The sequence below is a fragment of the Sorex fumeus genome, unplaced genomic scaffold, assembly GCF_029834395.1.
Source record: "Sorex fumeus unplaced genomic scaffold, SorFum_2.1 ptg000014l, whole genome shotgun sequence".
Taxonomy (NCBI): Eukaryota; Metazoa; Chordata; class Mammalia; order Eulipotyphla; family Soricidae; genus Sorex; species Sorex fumeus.
In genome coordinates, this window is record NW_026606071.1 from 41644752 (window position 1) to 41664334 (window position 19583).

Here is a 19583-nt window from a genome sequence, read left to right on the forward strand (position 1 = left end):
AACTCCCAGTATACCCCCCCATCCCACACCTTCTGCCCACCTTGTTTCCGGAAACAAGTCTGGTAGGGCAGATGATTTCCACATTATTCTCTCTCTACTTTGATTACATTCAATATTTTGACACCAGACCCACCATTATTAGTTGGGATTTTACCCCAACACTCAGATCTGCCAAGAAGGCAACATTAGACAATTTGTTTTCTATTGCTGATAATGAATAGCATATGATATTGTGTGGCTGCAGTAGTGGCCACACAGTTTTGGAATTCTGAAATTTTAATAATCAAACTGGAGGGATTTCTGCCAAAAGCTGCTGGGTTCTGAGATTTATTTCGGAGTCTCTGGGATCATGGCTGTTAAGCAGCTTGATCAGGAGCCAGAGCGGTTGTTCATGGGCGGCAACTTGGGGTCTCACTGCAGGGGGGTGGGAGGGAAGGACTGGCTCCACCCTCATCCTGTGAGGTCCCATATGTCTCGTCACTGTGGGCCTCTCCCTGCCTGTCCATTGGCCTCTGGAAGATGGCAGACCACGAGCCACCAAGGGGAACAGGCGGTGGATCGGCACCTTTTCCCACCTGGGGTGGCCTAGGGCGAGGCCCCACTTTTACATTAAGTGGGCAAGATAAAAGTTGTGAGTCTGGATGATCTGGACAGCATGCTCTCGTATGCTCTCCTGGTCATATAATATCTTGGCAGTACAAAGCAGCAGTTTTTCCCTGTCTTACACATCCTTAATCTGGTTTCAAGTATCAGTATGAGCCTTCTCTTTGCCCTGTGTGTAACTGACCACGAGAATGTGGGGGACGTGATCTGTAGAATCTATGTGTCCAGCTCCATGTCTTCCTCTAAAGTTTTAATCATTGCAACGTAACTTTGACAAGACAATGTATACCCTGATGTTCTTTTGTCAAATGCTTATCCTGTAACTGTTTGTACTCTTGCTAGTGATTCTTTCTCTGTAATGAAGCCATTAGGGTGTAACTGATAAAAATAGAATAAAAGGAGGCTTCTGACAGTTGCTCCTTGCCTTGAGCCAGATCGACACTTTGGCCTTTCGTGCTCTCTACATTCCTCTCATGTGTCTTGTCTCTGTACCTCCAACTGAAAGAATATTTACGCATCAGACAGTGGCCCAGAGTGTGTAGAGTCTGTTAAAGACCTCAAAGCCTAATTCCCTGGGATTAAAGTTCAAGACAGGAGGATTGTATCAGGTCAGGCATAGATTAGGGTCAAACTATTATTGAACTGTTTGAAAGGGATGTGCCAGGAAAGGACTGAAGGTAGGAGGTGATCTGGCCAGAGACAGGGGTCCCCTTCACCCCTTCTCACTTTCAAACAACTAGTATAGACTTTCAATCTTATATCATTTTATTGAATAGATTCTGCACTGATATATTTTAATTTTAATTAAAACACTGTGATTTACAAAATTGCTCATAATACAGTCAATAACAGTTTGTTCCTCCTTCCTTCCTTCCTTCCTACCTTCCTTCCTTCCTTCCTAGCTTCCTTACTTCCTTTCTCCTTCCTTCCTTTCTCCTTCCTGCCTTCCTTTCTCCCTGCCTTCCTCTCAGTAACATTGGTTTCCACCACTGCATAAGCTTCAGGAGTGTTTTAGCACACTAAGTTGTCACACCGCACTCACCACAGAGTGTGGGTATACCAATATCTTTTCTGTTCATTCCTTCTCACCACTCTCTTGCTACCTCACTCCCCACTGGCAGTCCCAAATTCTGGGCTTAGCATTAGTTGGGATCCAAGGTTCGCTTTGGGTTGGTTTCCTCTCTAATCTTTTTCAGATCCCACCTCTGAGAGAGATAATCCAATACTCATTGTTCCCTTTCTGACTTATTTTGCTTAGCACGGTCCCCTTAGTTACATTGATGTTGGCCCGAATGGCAAGATTCCATGCTTCTTAGAGCTGAGTAGTATTCCACCACATCTTCTTGATCACTCATCTGTTGTTGGGCACTAGGGTTGTTTCCAGATCTTGGTTGTTGTCGTGAACCCTTCAAACTCATGTTTGGGGGTTATTTGATTGACACCTAGTTATAAACCTAGGTATGGAGTTGCTCTATTTTGTGCTGTCTCATCTTGAGAAAACTTCATGCTGATTTCCAGAGAGGCTGGACCCAGTTTCACCAACAGTGCACCAACAGTGAAGGTTAAAGAAAATTCTCTTTAAAAGGGAAAATGAAGGGCAGACAGAGATCACAGTGGATATGGCATTTGCCTTGCACATGGCCGACCTGGGTTTGATCCCTGGAACCACATATGATTCCCTGAGCACTGTCTGGAAAGCTCCCTGAGCACAGAGTCAAGAGTAAACCCTGAGCATAGCCGGGCATAGCCCCAAAAGCAAACAAAAGCAACAACAACAGAAACAAGAGGACAGAGGGATGAAAACCAGTGAGTTTGTATAGAGGTTAAATTGCTTGCACAGTGCCAAGTGCAGAACTACAGAGTCAGGAGTAACTCCCTATTACCACCTAATATGGCTCCAGCCCTTCAACACCTCCTACAAAAAAGGAAAACTGAGATCCACCTGGGTCAACGGTCAACTCAGTTCTGCTTGAAGACAGGCCACAATGATTTATTTGTGGCTAAAAATCTAAGCTCTGTTTGAACAAAATTAGGAGGGGTGAAAATCCCACATAGTTACTGCACATTTCCCGTCAGGGACTGTTCTTGCTGACTTTCATGCAGTGACTTTCGATAACATCCTGTGAGACAAGTAATAGGCAGCAAAGTTAACTGTGGGGCCAGGGGGATAGTACAGTGGGTAGGGAACTTGCCTTGCACATGGCCAACCTAAGTTCAATCCCTAGCTTCCCATATGGTCCCCTGAGCACTGCCAGGAGTAATTCCTGAGTGCAGAGCCAGGAGTAATCTCCAAGCACTGCCAGATGTGACCCACAACCTCCCCCTCCCCCAAATTAATTAATTAATTAAAGGAAGAGTTAATAGAGATTTTTCAAAGTCCTCTGTTCTTGTTCTATGAACTCACAGGGCTCTTGCTTTTGTTTTTCAGGCTTATGAACAGAAGTACATTGTGAAGAATTATTTCTTCTACTACCTGTTCAGATTCTCAGCCGCTCTGGGCCAAGAAGTATTCTTCATCACGTTTCTTCCATTCATTTACTGGAATGTTGATCCTTTTTCAGCCAAAAGACTGATTGTCATATGGGTGGTAAGTAGAACTCCTGGTTACTAACCTCAACAACGACTACAATAATTGGCCTCCTTGGTGCTTGAGGGGATGTACATGGTGCCAAGTATTGAACTAGAGGCTACTACATATAAGATTAACACCTCATGACTAGCATTTTAATTTTCATTTTTACCTTTTTGTTTCTGAGCTTCTTGTTTCCAGTTTACTAAATAACTTCCATCTTTATTTTTTGTCATTATTTTTTATTGCAGCTTCATAGTTTCCAATGTCATTGAAGTCATTTACAGTTGCAGAATGACCAGAATTGGGGACAGGGGGCACACACCTGGCTGTGCTCGGGGCTTACTCCTGGCTCTGCACTCAGGGATCACTCCTGGCTGAGCTTGGAGGACCATATGTGGTGCTGGGGATTGAACCTGGATTGGCCAAACACAAGGCAAAAACTCTACCTGCTTTTGCTATCATCCAACCCATAATGACCAGACTTTTTTTGTTTGTTTGTTTGTTTGTTTGTTTGCGGGGCACACCCAACAATGCTAAGGGATTACTCTTGTCTCTGGACTCAGGAATCACTCCTGGAGGTGCTCAGGGAACCATATGGGATGCCGGGTATTGAACCCGGGTCAGTTGCATACAAAGCAAATACCTTGCCCACTGACTGTACTGTCTCTCTAGCCTCTTTGTCCAGAAGTTTCTGAAAAAAGTGGGTAGGGCGTTTGCCTTGCATGCAGCCAACATGGCCAACCTGAGTTTTATTCCTCTGCCTCTCTCAGAGAGCCCGGCAAACTACTGAGAGTATCTCGCCTGCACAGCAAAGCCTGGCAAGCTACCCCTGACTTATTCGATATGCCAAACACAGTAACAACAAAGTCTCACAATGGAGACATTACTGGGCCTGCTCGAGCAAATCAATGAACAATGGGAGGACAGTGACAATGACAGTGATTCCTTGAACTAAAGAGGGTGGTAGGTAGAACTAGGATGGCAAAAGCTGGGCCTCAAGCCCAAAAGAAGGAGCTTTGGCCCTGACCCTTAAACAAATGATAAAAGAAAAAAATATGTATGGATAAAATTAATATCAATGCCATCATCTATTGACAACATGTGGAATGTCCTCAGAGATAGAGCGGAGAAGTAGATCAGCCACGTCCACTGGGGATCAACTGCCCCTTTGCCACCTCCCTTCCTCCCCCATAACATGTGAGTCCACCAGGCAGTAAAACGAGTTCAATAAGCCAGGTCATGCTTTTCATGTGAAAACTCAGATTTTCAATGGAAACTCCCATTTGGAAAACATCCTACCCTAAATGAGTCGAGGAGCCTGGGTGGGGGCCAAGCTAGCTCCATGGAGGCGCTCCTGCCACACTAGCCCGAGGCCTCAGCCACGCCGGCCCCAAGAACTAGCTTAGGAGCACCACCAAAAGTAGGGGAGCACCACAACGAAGATACACAACCCCTACTGATCACCCCTTCCAAGTGTGTGTGAACCCCCATTTGGAGTAGCAGCAGCAACAACCAGAAGGGCTAGGAATGACTGACCCAGTCTGAGGCCTCTGCCACACCCAAATGCTCCACCAGATCTTCATTTTGGTTAAGATGCATCTGAGCTCGGTCCCCCTCTTCATCTGTACTGGAGCTGGAGGCTCTAAATGTCACCTGTCAGGCCCTGTTCTATCTAGATGTCAGTTAACACAGAAAGAATAACCCAGGGCCCTGAAACAAACTGGGTCCAAATGGCCAGTGCAAGTTTTTCACAGTGAATGTAGATTACAGCAAACTGAAGAAAGAAGTCCTGGACTTCTAAACCAAGTGCTTCATTTGTTAAGCTGCTTAGGATGAAGGTCGTCCAGAAGCCATCACACAATTTGCCACTTAATTAGGAAATGTGTCCCCTCTGAATGCGTGAAAACATGTTGATGTATTATGTTAGGGCTTACAGTGATGGATAAATATATGAAACTTAGTTTATGTCACTATTTAAAACTAAAATATCAGGGGTTGGAGCGATAATATAGTGGATAGGGCATTGGCCTTGCATGCAACTGACCCGAGTTCGATTCCCAGTATCCCATATGGTCCCCCAAGCACTGCCAGGAGTAGTTGCTGAGTGTAAAAGCCAGGAGTAATCCTTGAACCTGTGTGTGACCCAAAAAGCCAAAAAAAAAAAACCCCTAAAAAATCAGTGTGAAACATTCAAACTAGTGTATAAGAAACAAACCACTAGAATTTAAGGGGGAGGGTTTTTTTAAAGGGGTGGGGATAGGAATATATAGAGAAATTAAGATGTAAATGACTTGTGAAGTGCAAACTAAAGATAGTTTAGATACTTTGAGAGAGCTCAAAGGACTAGAGGGTGTGCCTGGCATGTAGAAACTCCCCCAGTTCCACCCCTGACATCCTGGGGTTCCCCCATGCGCCTCTGGGTGTAGCCCTGGGAGCGTCTGGCTCTGCCGATGGGCACCATCGCATCATGGACCTGAGCACTGAACCATCAGGTGCGTGTGATGGGCAGAGTATCCAGGGGATGGTCCAAATGATAATAACAAAACGGAAGTCTACAGCCCCAAGGCTGCTACAGTCCCCGGCACTTATGGTTTAGAGTATTTGACCCCAAGAGCGTCCCATGCCTCCTTTATCTGTAAGATGGTAGGCTTTGCTTTTTTTGCCTCATTCTTGTCTCTTGGCCAGTGCCCTTCTGGAGTTAGCATAGCACAGAGCATCCGCGCATGCGGGACCTTTAGGGAGTCAGGGGTTAGTCCCTTTGGCTGGTGAATCCAACACAACAAACTAGTTAGCAGAGCAGCCTGGCTCTCTAAGCTGGGGTGGGAGGGGGAGGGGAAGGGGAAGGGAGCAGAGAAGAGCAGGCTTGCAGCCTCCCTCCTATCTGCTATCCCTAAACTTAAAAACTCACCAAGGGGGGGTGGGGCGGGGGGAGGGGCTGCCGAGGGGGCAGGGGGCATGGTGGCATGATGCTTGCCATTCTTTCTTTATCACTATTTTCTGAGTTTTAAGAAGGAAAAAGAGTCCTTAGTTTATGGAGGTAGAGTGGGCTGATGAGGCCAAACACTGTTCATAACCTCCCCAGGTTTCTAACTACTTTCTACTTTCTAACTCTGAACAGCCCCTGGGCTGAGAGGGGGGCATTTTTTGGAGGAGATAGGGGGTGGGAGGGTTGGAGACCTAGTGGGAGGCAGTGATTCGGGGACTCTGGGTTGTCATTTTTGTGTGTTATGAGAGTCCTGAGCGCACTGAGCTGCTACGACTTCCCATTTGAGGCAGGATTCTCAGGCGGTGGTCAATGAGCAAACATCTGCTTCGCCTGAGACAGGAAGATCCACCTTTGGTGCAGTTTGTTTTGAGGTTTAGCCATGCACCTTCTTGGAAAGGATGGTTGCTGTGGTCCTCTGGGCTCCATGAAGTGTCAAAGGGGTGTTCTGTGTGCTCAGCCTATCAGAAAGCAGATGTGTGCTTGGCAATAGAGATGATATCGATTTTGCTTTTGCATTGAAGAGGGATGAAGGATGTGCAATGGGGAGCCTGGATAATACAGTAATTATATGGCAGGTAGGGCCTTAGCTTTGCACACAGCCCACCCATATTTGATCCCCACCAGAGCCAGAGCTAACCCCTGAGCACCATGGGATGTGGCACTCCCCCCCCCCCAATAAAAGAAAAAAAAAGGAGAGCTACATGCTGATGTGTTAGGGACTGGGAGAGAATGAACAGGCTGAAGGTGGCTTTTCTGGATGGTCAGCTTCCTGTTTAGGCCCTTCTCTCCTGGAAGGGAAATCCCTAAATTAGTAGCTGCCTCTTCAAGGGGCAAGGACTAAGACACATTAATTATACAAGCTTTAAGCCTGGAAACCTTAAACATCTCTTCTCACTCCTAATTCTTTGGAAGGCAGTGTCGGGGGTGTCAAGCTCTTGTCAGATCTCATATGAATTTGATGACTCCCATTGGATGATGTTCCAACAGGTTTCGTTGCTTTTAAAAATTATTTGTTGTTGAGGTAATTCATGCTATTTCAGGAGCTTAGCAGACTTTATGGTCATATTATCTACTATCTTGTCATGATCTATAATCGTTTCTCCTTTCTATTGTCTCTTATTGGCATGGATGTTCATGATCTAATTTGATCTTTATAACAACGGGTTAGTATTATTTTCCTCATTTTATAGCTTAGGAGAGTAATAGTCGAAACAGTAATAATCCATATCACATGTGAGCCCTTAGAATATATGTCACTCACGGTAATAATATTGCTGTACATCTCTTTGCCTGATTTCTGCCAGCAACCCTCAGACGTGTTATTACTAGCTCATCTGAGGAGGTAGAAATGTGAAAGTTCAAGTAACTTGCTCAGGAACCCCTGGATTAAGTGGCCATGTGGATTCAGCTTGGCTTTATAGCCTCTTGGGTTAGAAGCAGCTGCCCGTGCAGTTTCTTTTTTTTTCTGATATTTATTTGGGGGCCACACCTGGCAGTGCTCAGGGATAAATCCTGACTCAAGGAACCATAGGGAGTACAGTGGATCAAACTTGGGTCAGCTGTGTGCAAAGCTAATACCCTACCTACTCTACAATCTCTCTGGCCCGCCACTACTGTTCTTTGAACATAACTAATGGCCAGAAGAGTGTTGATATATTTCCTCTTGATGATTTTTAAAAAATGATGCTAAAATTGAGGACTTCAAAGCTGTATAATGACTTGCCCAAGATTTTCTTTTATGTTTTTGCTGTCATTTGTTCTGTCTTTGTCCTTTGGACATTTACATAGGTTTAATCTAGCCCTTAACATTGAACCACCCCCTCTGTTGGGTTGAACCACTGGGAGGACCCTGAGCTTCGTGTGGAGTGGGAAGGAGAAGAGTAAAAGTGGGATGTGATCATGTGGTGTGTGTGTGTGCGTGTGTGTGTGTGTGTGTGTGTGTGGTTGAAAATAGGTTTTTTTTTGGCTTTTTGGGGGGTCACACCTGGCGATGCTCAGGGGTTACTCCTGGCTCTGCGCTCAGGAATTACCACTGGCGGTGCTCAGGGGACCATATGGGATGCTGGGAATCGAACCCGGGTTGGCTGCGTGCAAGGCAAACGCCCTCCCTGCTGTGCTATTGCACCAGCCCCTGAAAATAGTTTTGTTAATTTGAGTTTTGAGATTGGGGTTTGAATTTACGGTTTCACATATTGGTGTTCAGGGCTTACTCCTGGCTCTGCACTCAAGGATCACTCCTAATGGGGCTCAGGGGACCATATGTATTATTGGGGATCTAATCCTGGTCTGCTATGTGCAAGGCAAATCCCTACTTCTGTATTATCTCCCCTCTGCACCCCCAAATAGTTTTATTTAAGAGAAATTTATTTAAAAGAATGTGAGGGAAGAGAAAGAGATGGGAGAGAGATATGTATACTCAAGAGAGAACCTGAGCTTCTCCAGAGTAGAAAAAGAAAAAGCAGAGAATGGCTATTAGGAGAAGTATCTATCAAGAGATAGGACGAATGTTGAGTGTTAATGTGCCTCCACTTATTGTGTCAATTGTTGTTGTGGATTCTCTTAAAATTAAACTATAGATTTCTTAAATTAATTAATTAAAGGCCCTCCCGTTGTTCATCGATTTTCTCGAGCGGGCCCAGTAATGCCTCCATTGGAGATTTTGTTGTTGCTGTGTTGTTGTTACCGTGTTGTTACTGTGTTACTGTGTTGTTACTGTTGTTGTGGGCTGGAGCGATAGCACAGCGGTAGGGTGTTTGCCTTGCACGCAGCCAACATTGCCAACCCGAGTTCGATTCCTCTGCCCCTCTCAGAGAGCCCGGCAAGCTACCGAGAGTATCTCGCCCGCACGGCAGAGCCTGGCAAGCTACCCGTGATGTACTCGATATGCCAAACACAGTAAACTATAGATTTATAGGAGATAAATACTTGCCTAGCATGTGGATGACCCTGGTTCAAATCAATAGTGCCACCTAATGTCCTCAATCATGGACAGGGGTCACTCCTACTCACAGAGCCAGCAATAGCCTGTCAGCACCACTGGGTCTGTTCCCAACCCCTGCACACACGCCCACCAAAAATAAAATGCATTAATTCATTGCTAAATAATTGTTGGATTTTCTGATGTTTTGTGTTTGAGATGATTTTTTAAAAAATGCTTAACTGCTTGGTAAATATAAATTAATGCTTTTTTGGAAAAAAAATAAGTCTTGGGGATCAGGAAGACATAAGGGCATAGGATTTGGTGGGGGAGTGGAAGGGCAGACCCTTTTATCCCAAGTCAAATCAGGTTATGTTGGAGAGTTCTGTTTATTGGATTTCTCCTATCTCGCTTACTGATGGCCGCTTACTCAAGTGGGTTGGACAGTTGCCTTGCACACAGCCGACTGGAGTTCAAGCCCTGGCACCCCAATTGATCCCCACAACCCGAGGCCCACTAAAAGTGATCTTTGAGGATAGAGTCAGAAGGAACCCCTGAACATAGCCAGCTGTGGACCCCAAAACAAAAAACAAATAAGCAAACACAAAACATGGTTGCAAATTGAAACAACGATTGAAAGGTCTAGCTTGCTGGTGGTACACAGAGCAAAATGCAGACCCGAAAGGGACATTTGGACATTTGGACAGTCCAGTGGCTGACCGCTCCAGACTGCTGATGATTACTTTATGAGACATGCCCATCAAATGTAAGAGGCCACCATTGTGATGATATGTCACAGGGTGTGATGTCTCTGGATGTGGGCAGGCTGCCATCTGTCTATCTCACAGGGGAGTCTGAGGGAGGAGAGGAAAAAGCTTCCCGTGCCTGTAATTCACAAGCCCTCAGACTGGGGTCAATTTTAGTGCCAAAAGATGACTTTAAATGTGATTATCTCCTAATCCTCTGTTTAAACCACTACCACCGTTCACTTCAAAAGATCGGCTCGCTTGTTAAGTTGGTTCTTGCTTGAGATTAATGAGTCTTGAAAAGTATTCAACAATGGCCAGATTGTAACCCTCACTGACTTGCAGGGAATGAAATGGAATGAGGCGTCAGAGATTCTGCCCAGTTCCTCTGAAGTCGAATCTTGTAATTTAGCCTTAGTTAAATATTAAGTAAATGTCTCTAGGGGGGGTTGTTATGCAAACTGTATTGGTTTGGTTGTGAAACACAATAAGGAAAAGTTTGGGTTTTAATGTAGTCTTAAAAAAAAATCAAGTCTTAAGATTTGTGAACTGATAAACTTAGATCTTTCTAATTACCACCAACATCTGAAAAATTAAATAATCCTCATAATAATGACTGCCATCCTTCCTGCCTAACTCTCTGGACTCAAGCTCACCCCCAAAAGGTCCCTTCCCCGATAACCTCCCTACCCCTCACAGACATACCTTCCAAAATCTTAAGGCTGAGTTGCAAGGTTTTTGTGTGTGTGTGTTGTTCTGATTCAGATGATTCCAAAATTATTTGGTCAGGAAAAAAATAAAATACAGTCGGTACCCAAACCCCGATCCACTTTCTTGAAGAGAGAAAACAGAAAATACCCCTTCCCCCATTGCACTCAAGACAACTACCACTGCCTGTTCCCCTACCTGCTTTGGGAAATAAGTTTTGATTGGACAGAATTGTAATTCTCCCTAATAGAGACCACCCCCACAACTCCCCACTCCCAGCCCCCAAAATCACTTCTTTTTTTTTGACTTTTTGGGTCACACCCAGCAATGCTCAGGGGTTACTCCTGACTCTGCACTCAGGAATTACTCCTGGCAGTGTTCAGGGGACCATATGGGATGCAGGGATCGAACCTGGGTCGGCCACATGGAACGCAAATACCCTAGCTGCCATACCGTCATTCAAGGCCCATCACTTTTAATGTTTAATTCCCCATCTGGCTGGTGATTATTTAAAACCATGATCAGGTATGACATAATTAAAAATATCGACTTTCCTGGATACATTTAAGAAAAAGGAAGCCAGTCTGCTAAAATGATTTAAAAAAAAAAAATAAAATGAAGCATTTCATGCTGGCTTTGCAGTGCACTGACGCATCACAGCATCCTTTGGCGTGAGTGGCCTATCAGAGAGACCCAGCATTTACCAAGTCCCATCCAGACCTGGAACCAACGAGCCTGGGGCAGAGCAGGGCAGTCCAAGAGTCAGACTTGGGGTGGCAGTGGTTCCCTCCATGCATCTTTGGCCCCTTCTGGTGTACCCATCCTCCCTTTTTTAACACCAAAGGAAACAGAAGGAACTAGCTAATCAATAGAGCTGAGGGACTTGGGGGACTTTTTTTTCAAGTGAAATTTGCAAATAAGAGGGGCAGAGGAACCGAACCCGTAACAGCGGTAGAGTGTTTGCCTTGCATGTGGCCAGCATGGCAGAGCCAGGTTCTATTCCTCCATTCCTCTCAGAGAGCCCCGCAAGCTACCGAGAGTATCTTGCCCGCACGGCAAATCCTGCCGAGATCCCCGTGACGTATTCAATATGCCAAACACAGTAACAACAAGTCTCACAAAGGAAACATTACTGGTGCCTGCTTGAGCAAATCTGTGAACAATGGGAGAACAGTGCTACAGTGCTACCCTTCTTTTGAACCAGTCACTTCCTTTAGCCTGACTGTATTCTTGATTTCCTCTGCTTCTCCCGGCATCTGCTTGCCCAGTTTCCTCAACAAGCCAGAAGCTTTCACCACAAACTCCCCCATTTCACAGGATGAGTCTCCACCTTAGAAATTATAACTTCCCCAGGGGGACCCAGCCAGTAAATGTCACTAAGAGTGTTCAACTGTAGCTCCAATGTCCTCCTCTCTGCATCCTCTTGACTGAAATGACTACTGTACACACACACACACACACACACACACACACACACACACACATACACACACACAATTATTCAGAGTTATGCTTGTGCTATTTCACTGGGAATAAAAAATGTAGCAGGCTTCACTTGCAAGGGCTCTCATGTGTAACAACCACATGCCATAAATGTCCTTGACACCTGGTCTCTGGTTCTCTGGGCTACCCACCCACAGACCACATGTTCCAGAATGTTCACACTTGCCCTAAAAGCCATGGAGGACGTCAAGATCCTGAGAGGATGAAGATGGGTACTAGGGCTTTGGTTTCAGGGCTGGAGGCCTGAGGAGTACTTCCTGTCTGGACCACAAACACTCTCACCCTTTTTCTATTTTGCAAAGCAGGCAAGAGGAGAAGGAGTTTGCATAGGAGTGGCCCCATGGCCCCCTTAGTGGAAAGGGACTCTCATTGCCTGGGGAAAGGAACGCAGACCTTTTTCTTGTCTGTGAGTCTTATGGTTCTCAGACTTCCAGCCATGGAGTTCCATGCTATTGGACTCAGAGTGAGCAGAAGTAGATTCCTCAGGATAGTGCTCCTCTAGACTTTGAGAATGGGGCGATTGGGACAGCAAAATCTTTGGCTATCCCTTAAGTGCTCTACTAGTTTCCTGGAGAGGCCAGACCTCCTTTTGGCTTCTAGAATTTTCTGGAATTGTCCAGACGCTTGAGAGCAACTGGACAAAGCTAGTCTTCGTCGTCCAGTGGCTGTCTGCTCTCCACCATCCATCCACTGGCTTTCTCAGGGGAACCTACTGGCCTGTCTTCCCAGGGCAGCAGACGAGGGAGCTTCCCTGTCTTTGCTCTAAGAGTAGCCTTAGCCTCACACTGTGTCTGTTTGGTCTCTAGGGGCCTCAGTGGGCATGCGCTGTGGCCAGGAGGTGCTACTTTTATGTCAGGGAAATTGAACCTTAGCCAGCTGAAGGTTTCCTGGGAAGACACAGGGATTCTGGCTGGATTCTGCCTGCAGGGACCCCTCTTGCCTCTCCCTGGGCCTCAGTTCTCACCCCAAGCCCCTCCTTGCTGGGCTGCCTCTTCCTCACATGCACCCTAGGATGGCCCCTGGAAGGCTGAATGTAAGGTCTTAGATACATACTTAGCAAGGACCATCTTAGAGATATTCTGGGTTATTTTTGGTGTTTGGCTTTTTTTTTTTGACAGGGGCCGGGGAGGGGTGGTCACACCCAACAATGCTCAGGGGTCACTCCTGGCTCTGCATTCTGGAATTACTCTTGACATTGCTCGGGGGGTCATATTAGATGCCGGGGATTGAACTTGGGTTGGGCGCGTGCAAGGCAAACACTCCACCCGCTGTATTATCTCTCTGGGCCCCCATAGAGTTAATCTGAAATCTACACATGGGAGCCTCGTGTGTCTGGACCCACACAGCGAGTGCCTTTTGGAGAGTGCAGACTCCATGTCAGCGCATTCCAGATTATTCTCACCTCGAGTGCAGCAAAGCTGGCCAGGACTCACACCCACTGGGGTATGACCAGGGACTGTGGGCCTTGGTAAATGATCCTGAGTGCAGCAAAGCTCCAGGCTGGAGCAGCTTGATAGAAAGGGGGAGAAATGGCATGAGCAGACTGGTAGGGAAAGGGCCAGGCTTCGAACCCATCACTCTGGAAATCCAGAATCTTCAGCGCTCACCACAGAGTCTGCCTCACTTTCCTTCTCCATTCTCTCTGATGGACTCAGACGTTGGCATGTTAAACATGGTCAATACATTTTTTTATACTTACTAGCAGTGAGTCATGTGAATGAAAACACATCTTGTTTGCCCATTCTTTTCTCTTTCTTGGTAATGCTGAGTGGGGCAGGAAGTTTAAGGCAAATCGGTGATAAGTGGTTTGATCTGGCATGGATGAAGAATGTGGAAGAAAATGGAAATGGGATTGGAAAAGCTTCCTCAATCCTTCTGGTGGTTTTGTTATTATTATTATTATCATTATTATTATTTTGCAGGGAATCGAACCCAGGTCCCATGCACGCAAGGCATGTGCTTTCCCACTGAGCCTCATTCCCTGCCCAAGCCTTTTAACTTAAAAGGAACAATTGAATCAAAGGTTCCTTTGTGTACCCTCAGAACCGGGAGATCTGGAAGTTTTCCCGCTTGTATTTATTTCACAAAGTACAGGCTCTCTGAAAGTGCAAGGCTCCGACTTGGCATGATTTATTACGTAGGTTATTTGAAGGATCTGAAAATGCTATTATCATTCATTTATTTTCTTTTTTAAATGTAATTTTATTTTTGTAAAGTAATTCACAATATTTAATTACATTTAATATTCGAACACCAATCCCACCAAAGAATGTTAACATCCCTAGACACCTGGCCCCCAAGTGACCAGCCAATGAGGAATGTGCTAATTTCAGAGAGTGGGAGAAACCTGATTTGGAGAAAGAGTCCCCTTCCAGGGCTGCATGGCCTGGCTGGAGGGGTCTCAGAGATGCCTGGCTGTTTCTAGCATTTGTTTCTTTGTAGTGCTGAGTAGCTAAAAAAAAAAATGATGATCTCTGGACCTTCATTTGACTCCCTCTGAAGCATGGAGTTGAATCAGATGACCACAGGGACTTCTCATCGGGAAAGTTTTGCAGTTATAAAAATATTGATGGCAATGAATCTTTAGGAATATTCACTCTCTTTTTGTAATATAATTTATCCTATGTCCTAGGTTCAACGATGCATCTAGGATGAGAGAGATGTCTTTAGGAGATGGTCTGGGGTGCATTCATTGCCTATAGGGGCGCTTGGGTTCAATCCCCAGCACCCCTGGGAGTGACCCCAGCAACGGAGCTTAGAGTAACTTTCCCCAAAGCAAAACAAAAGCAGTAAGAACATGCATCTACTTTTTGGGTCATACCCGGCAATGCACAGGGGTTAATCCTGGCTCTGCACTCAGGAATTACTCCTGGCAGTGCTCAGGGGATCATATGGAATGCCGGGATTGAACCTGATTCAGCCTCATGCAAGGCAAATGCCCTACTTGCTGTGCTATCACTCCAGCCCCAAGAACAATGCATCTGGCCATAAAACTTTTCCCCAGGGTGATCCTCATATGCCCTGACTGGATTTGTTCTACCAGTCTTCCTGGACCTCCTGAGGAGCAATAGGGAATTACCCACCCTGGGTCTTGGCACAAGGAATGATTGGAACTTAGTGCAAGTGAGAAGACTCTAGATTTGATGAATGTTCAGGGCTCTCCTAGACGAGGCACGGAATAAGGACCTCATCCAGCACATAAGTCAAGACTTGCTCTGAGCATCCTTGAGTGCATGCCTGTACGTGTGAGCATGTGTGTGTGTGTGTATACATATAAATTAGCTGTTTGCATTGGCTATGCTCAGATTTGACTAGAAAAACATGTGATGCTTTGGTTCCTCTTAAAATTAAATTTTTTTTTCTGGCATTCACAGGCACTTAAATCAGAAGGGAAGAAAATACTGTTCAGTTTGAAAAATATTTTTCAAATACAGAGCAACTTGATTCGAGTGGTTAGGAAATAATATTCTGGAAGTTTCTCAGAAAAACAAAAAATTCCTAACTTGGGAATTAGCAAGCTATGAGCAACAGTAAGTGTGCTTCCTTTAAAACTAATACTGGTAAACAAATAAAGGCTAACTGAGTCAAATAAGGGAGCTAATTGCTTTTCTTCATCTAATAATAGAAGGTTCCGACAAAGCAGAAAATGAAACACTCAGTTTAATACTAATTTTCCAGCCATTGCACACCTGTATTAGGGTAATTCTCCTCCTGACCATGCCCCACCCCACCCCCAGGATCTTTCTCCTGCGGGCCTGTGCAAAATAAAGGAGGGTCCCTTTTCACCTTTAGGTATTAGGAAAAATAGTTTGTTAATTTGCTGGGAAGAATGGACACAGTGGGTAGGCGGAAAGTTTCCATTTTCCTATACCAAAGTGCGCAGTTTGGCAGGTTAATTAAAATAATTCCTTTTTTGGGGGGGGGGGCTTTTTGGGTCATACCTGGTGATGCACAGGGGTTACTCCTGGCTCTGCACTCATGAATTACCCCTGGCGGTGCTCAGGGGACCATATGGGATGCTGGGAATTGAACCTGGGTTGGCTGCGTGCAAGGCAAATGCCCTACCCGCTGTGCTATTGCTGCAGCCCTAAAATAATTCTTTTCTTTTTATCATTGAAGTATTGGGAATCAAATTCAGGGTCTCACACATGTAAAGCAAGTGATGTACCTCTGAGCTACACCCCAGTCCTAGATTTTTTTTTTCTTTAATATGAGAGACTTGACCCATGGGCTGATCTCTCCTTATAAACTGACTATTCTTCAGGGCTTTGTCTTTTGAGGGTCGGATTAAGCATTTTAAACTAGAACGCAGGGGCCAGAGTGTACAGTGGGTAGGGCATTTGTCTTGCATGTGGCCGATCTGGGTTCGATCCCCGGCATCCTATATGGTCCCCCAAACACTACCAGGAGTAATTCCTGAGTACAGAGCCAGGAGCATTGCTGGGTGTGACCCACAAAGAAAAAAATTTAAATTAAAAAATAAACTGGGCTGGAGCGATAGCACAGCAGTAGGGCATTTGCCTTGCACGTAGCCAGCCCGGCCAAGCCAGGTTCCATTCCTCTGCCCCTCTCGGAGAGCCTGGCAAGCTACCTACCGAGAGTATCTCATTCGCACGGAAAGCCTGGCAAGCTACCCATGACGTATTTGATATGCCAAACACAGTAACAATAAGTCTCAAAATGGAGACGTTACTGGGCCCACTCAAGCAAATCGATGAACAATGGCAGGACAGTGTTTGTTTTTTGTACAAAAAATAAATTAGGGGGCTGGAGAGATAGTCCTGGAGTAGGGAGCTTGAATTGTATCTATATATGGTCCCTGGGCACTCTCAGGGATCATTTCTGAGCACAGAGCCAAGAATAGCCCCTGAGCACTGCTGTGTGTGGCCCTCAAAAAAACAAGACAAAAAATTTAAACTTGAATAAGTCCTATATTTAAGACTGAGTTTTATGCAAAAAGAAGAAGAAAAAGAAAAAGAAAAACAGCTTAGCTACAAAGAATGTTTGACTATGTGCCCTTGAGGGTAATCAAAAGGATATGTCGTTAACAATGAAAGGATTAAGTCATTCAAACTCTGTCAAAAGCCTGCGTTTCTGAAACCCGGGTGCCAATCTTTATTTCAACATCAAAATATTCTGTTGAGTTCACATGAGCACTTTTCACCTTTTGCAACCTGAGACTCTAAGACTATCTTTTGACGCTAGAAGCTGATACAGTAGGAAAATGAAATTGTTTGAAGGCATCTCCCAAAAACATATTGTAAACCTTAAGTTCTAGCAGATGTATCAAGCTTACGTCTCCCCTGTTTTTTTTTGTTTGGGAATCATGTCACAGGGAACATAATTCATTCATTGCTTCCAACACCTTATTTCTAAACGACTTGCTAGGTGTGCCCGGCGAGTCTGTAAAAGAAAACGTGAAAGAGGATTAAAACGATTTACTGCTTAAGTGGATGAGATTATCTTCGAGTATAATTGGTCTCATGCCAGGGCTCCACCTCTACTGTGAAAATAGCTGGACAGAAGCAAATTCTGTAGAAATAGGGATGAAGTGGCATTTCTCTATCAAGAATAAGATATCAAAATGTAAACAGGAAGTAATATAGTGCCCTCATGATGGCACTGTTTATAAAAGTACTGTTTTTGTCTTTTTGTTTGTTTGTTTTAAAAGAGAGAGACCAGAAAGACAATACAGGGGGTAGGATTCTTGCCTTGCATGCAGCCGACCTGGGTTCGATGCCAGCTTCTTCTCATACAGTTCCCCCAGCACTGCCAGAACAGAATCCTGAGTGCAGAGCCAAAAGTAACCCCTGAGAATTGCCAGGTGTGGCTCAAAAATTTAAAAAAGAATAATATGAAAATAAATATTAAAAAGAAGCATAACCTTGAAGGGGATGTGTTATTCTTATATCCATCTAGATCATTGTAAAAGATAACATTACTGGGGCTGGAGTGATAGCACAGAGGGCAGGGTGTTTTCTTTGCACGAGGCCGACCCGGGTTCAATTCCAGCATCCCATATGGTCTCTGAGCACCACCAGGAGTAATTCCTGAGTGCAGAGCCAGGAGTAACCACCGTGCATCACTGGGTATGACCCAAAAAGCAAAATAAATAAATAAATAAATAAATAAAAGATAACATTATTGTTAAAACCACACAGTTCAGGGCTGGGGATATTGCTCAAATAGGAGAGCACATGCCTGCACGTATGAGGCCTTGGGTTGTATCCCTGCTGCTGTTTGCCCTCACCTCAGCACCCCCAGATGTCACCGTGGCGTCCCGGAGTTCTGGGAATGCCCAACCCCCAATTCCCACAGTTCACGTTTTTTCAAGATCGAATTGGCTTTGTTAAATGACTTATGAATCTGGATTGTACCTGGCTAGCAAATGGAGAGTTTGTTTAGACAGAAGGAGGGTGAGACCAGCTTCCTTGCAAAAGAAGAGATTATTTCCAGAAGCTCCACCTTCCCTCTAGAAGGCACAGATTTATCTTGATTATTACCTCTCTGGTAAGGGGAAACTGCATCATTGTTTGGAAGAGCTCTGCATGCCTTTGGGTTAGAGGTTAGATCTGAGTGGAGTCTCAGGAAGGGCTCCACTGGGGAGCTGCTTTCTCTTAATTGAGCAAAATCAACATTTGCAGAAGATGAATCTGTCAATGAGACATTCAGAACATCCCCATCTCCTTAGGGTGCTGCTCTTCTTTCTTCATCAGGGCTAGAAGGTTCTCTGGAAGGAATCAGAAAACTTTGGAAAGAATTCAAAAGTCAGCAACCTAGCTGGAAAGGATAAAGAAAAAAAGATTCTTGAGTAGGAAATGCACTCTTGCATGGGAACATGAAGCTTCAAAAAAGACCCACAACATGACTAGTAATGATCACTTTATCACTGTATCACTGTCATCCTGTTGTTCATCAATTGCCTCGAGCAGGCACCAGTAACGTCTCCTTCGTCCTAGCCCTGAGATTTTAGAAAGTGCCACATTCGAGGCTCTTTCAGGGTCAGGAGAATGAGACCCATCATTGTTACTGGTTTTTGGCATATTGAATACGCCATGGGGAGTTTGCCAGACTCTGCCGTGTGGGCAGGATACTTTTGGTAGCCTGTCAGGTTCTTCAGAGTAAGAACTAGATAATAAGATGTTGTGTGGCCACAAACGTGGCCGCACACTTCTGGGAGCTGGGTTTTATAGTCTCTAGGTCGTTGATAGGATTACACAGCACTGGGGGCAGTTGGTGGGTGTAACGCCTACATACTGGGAGATGGGGGATCTGGGTGGAGGAGGCCCAGTCCCTATCCGAGTAGGCTTGGAGATCTATGCCCTGGGTCCTGCACACCCGGGTCCCTCTGCCAGTTCCTTCATGCGTGAGGCTCGTCCGAACGTGTGGAGAGTGGTCTTAAGCATGCCTGTGGCTGGAACCAGAGGTCTTCTGCTGCCGGGGCTCTGCCATGACTAGTAATGATACACTGGGTAAAACTGAGCAGGACTTAAAGACATTTAAGCCTTCAGTAAGAGTGGGCCTTTTGGAGGTTGTTTCATTTTGAAT

The 19583-nt window shown here is 45.2% G+C and overlaps 1 protein-coding gene across 1 annotated transcript in view; it reads left to right on the forward strand.

The window, feature by feature from the left end:
• Window positions 1–3031: 3031 nt before the first annotated feature.
• The window catches only part of SGPP2 (sphingosine-1-phosphate phosphatase 2), a 78569-nt gene continuing 62017 nt past the window's right edge, over window positions 3032–19583 (forward strand). The window contains exon 1 of the mRNA XM_056111823.1: window positions 3032–3190. The gene's annotated coding sequence lies outside the window, so the exon portion shown is untranslated. The remainder of the gene's footprint in view (window positions 3191–19583) is intronic.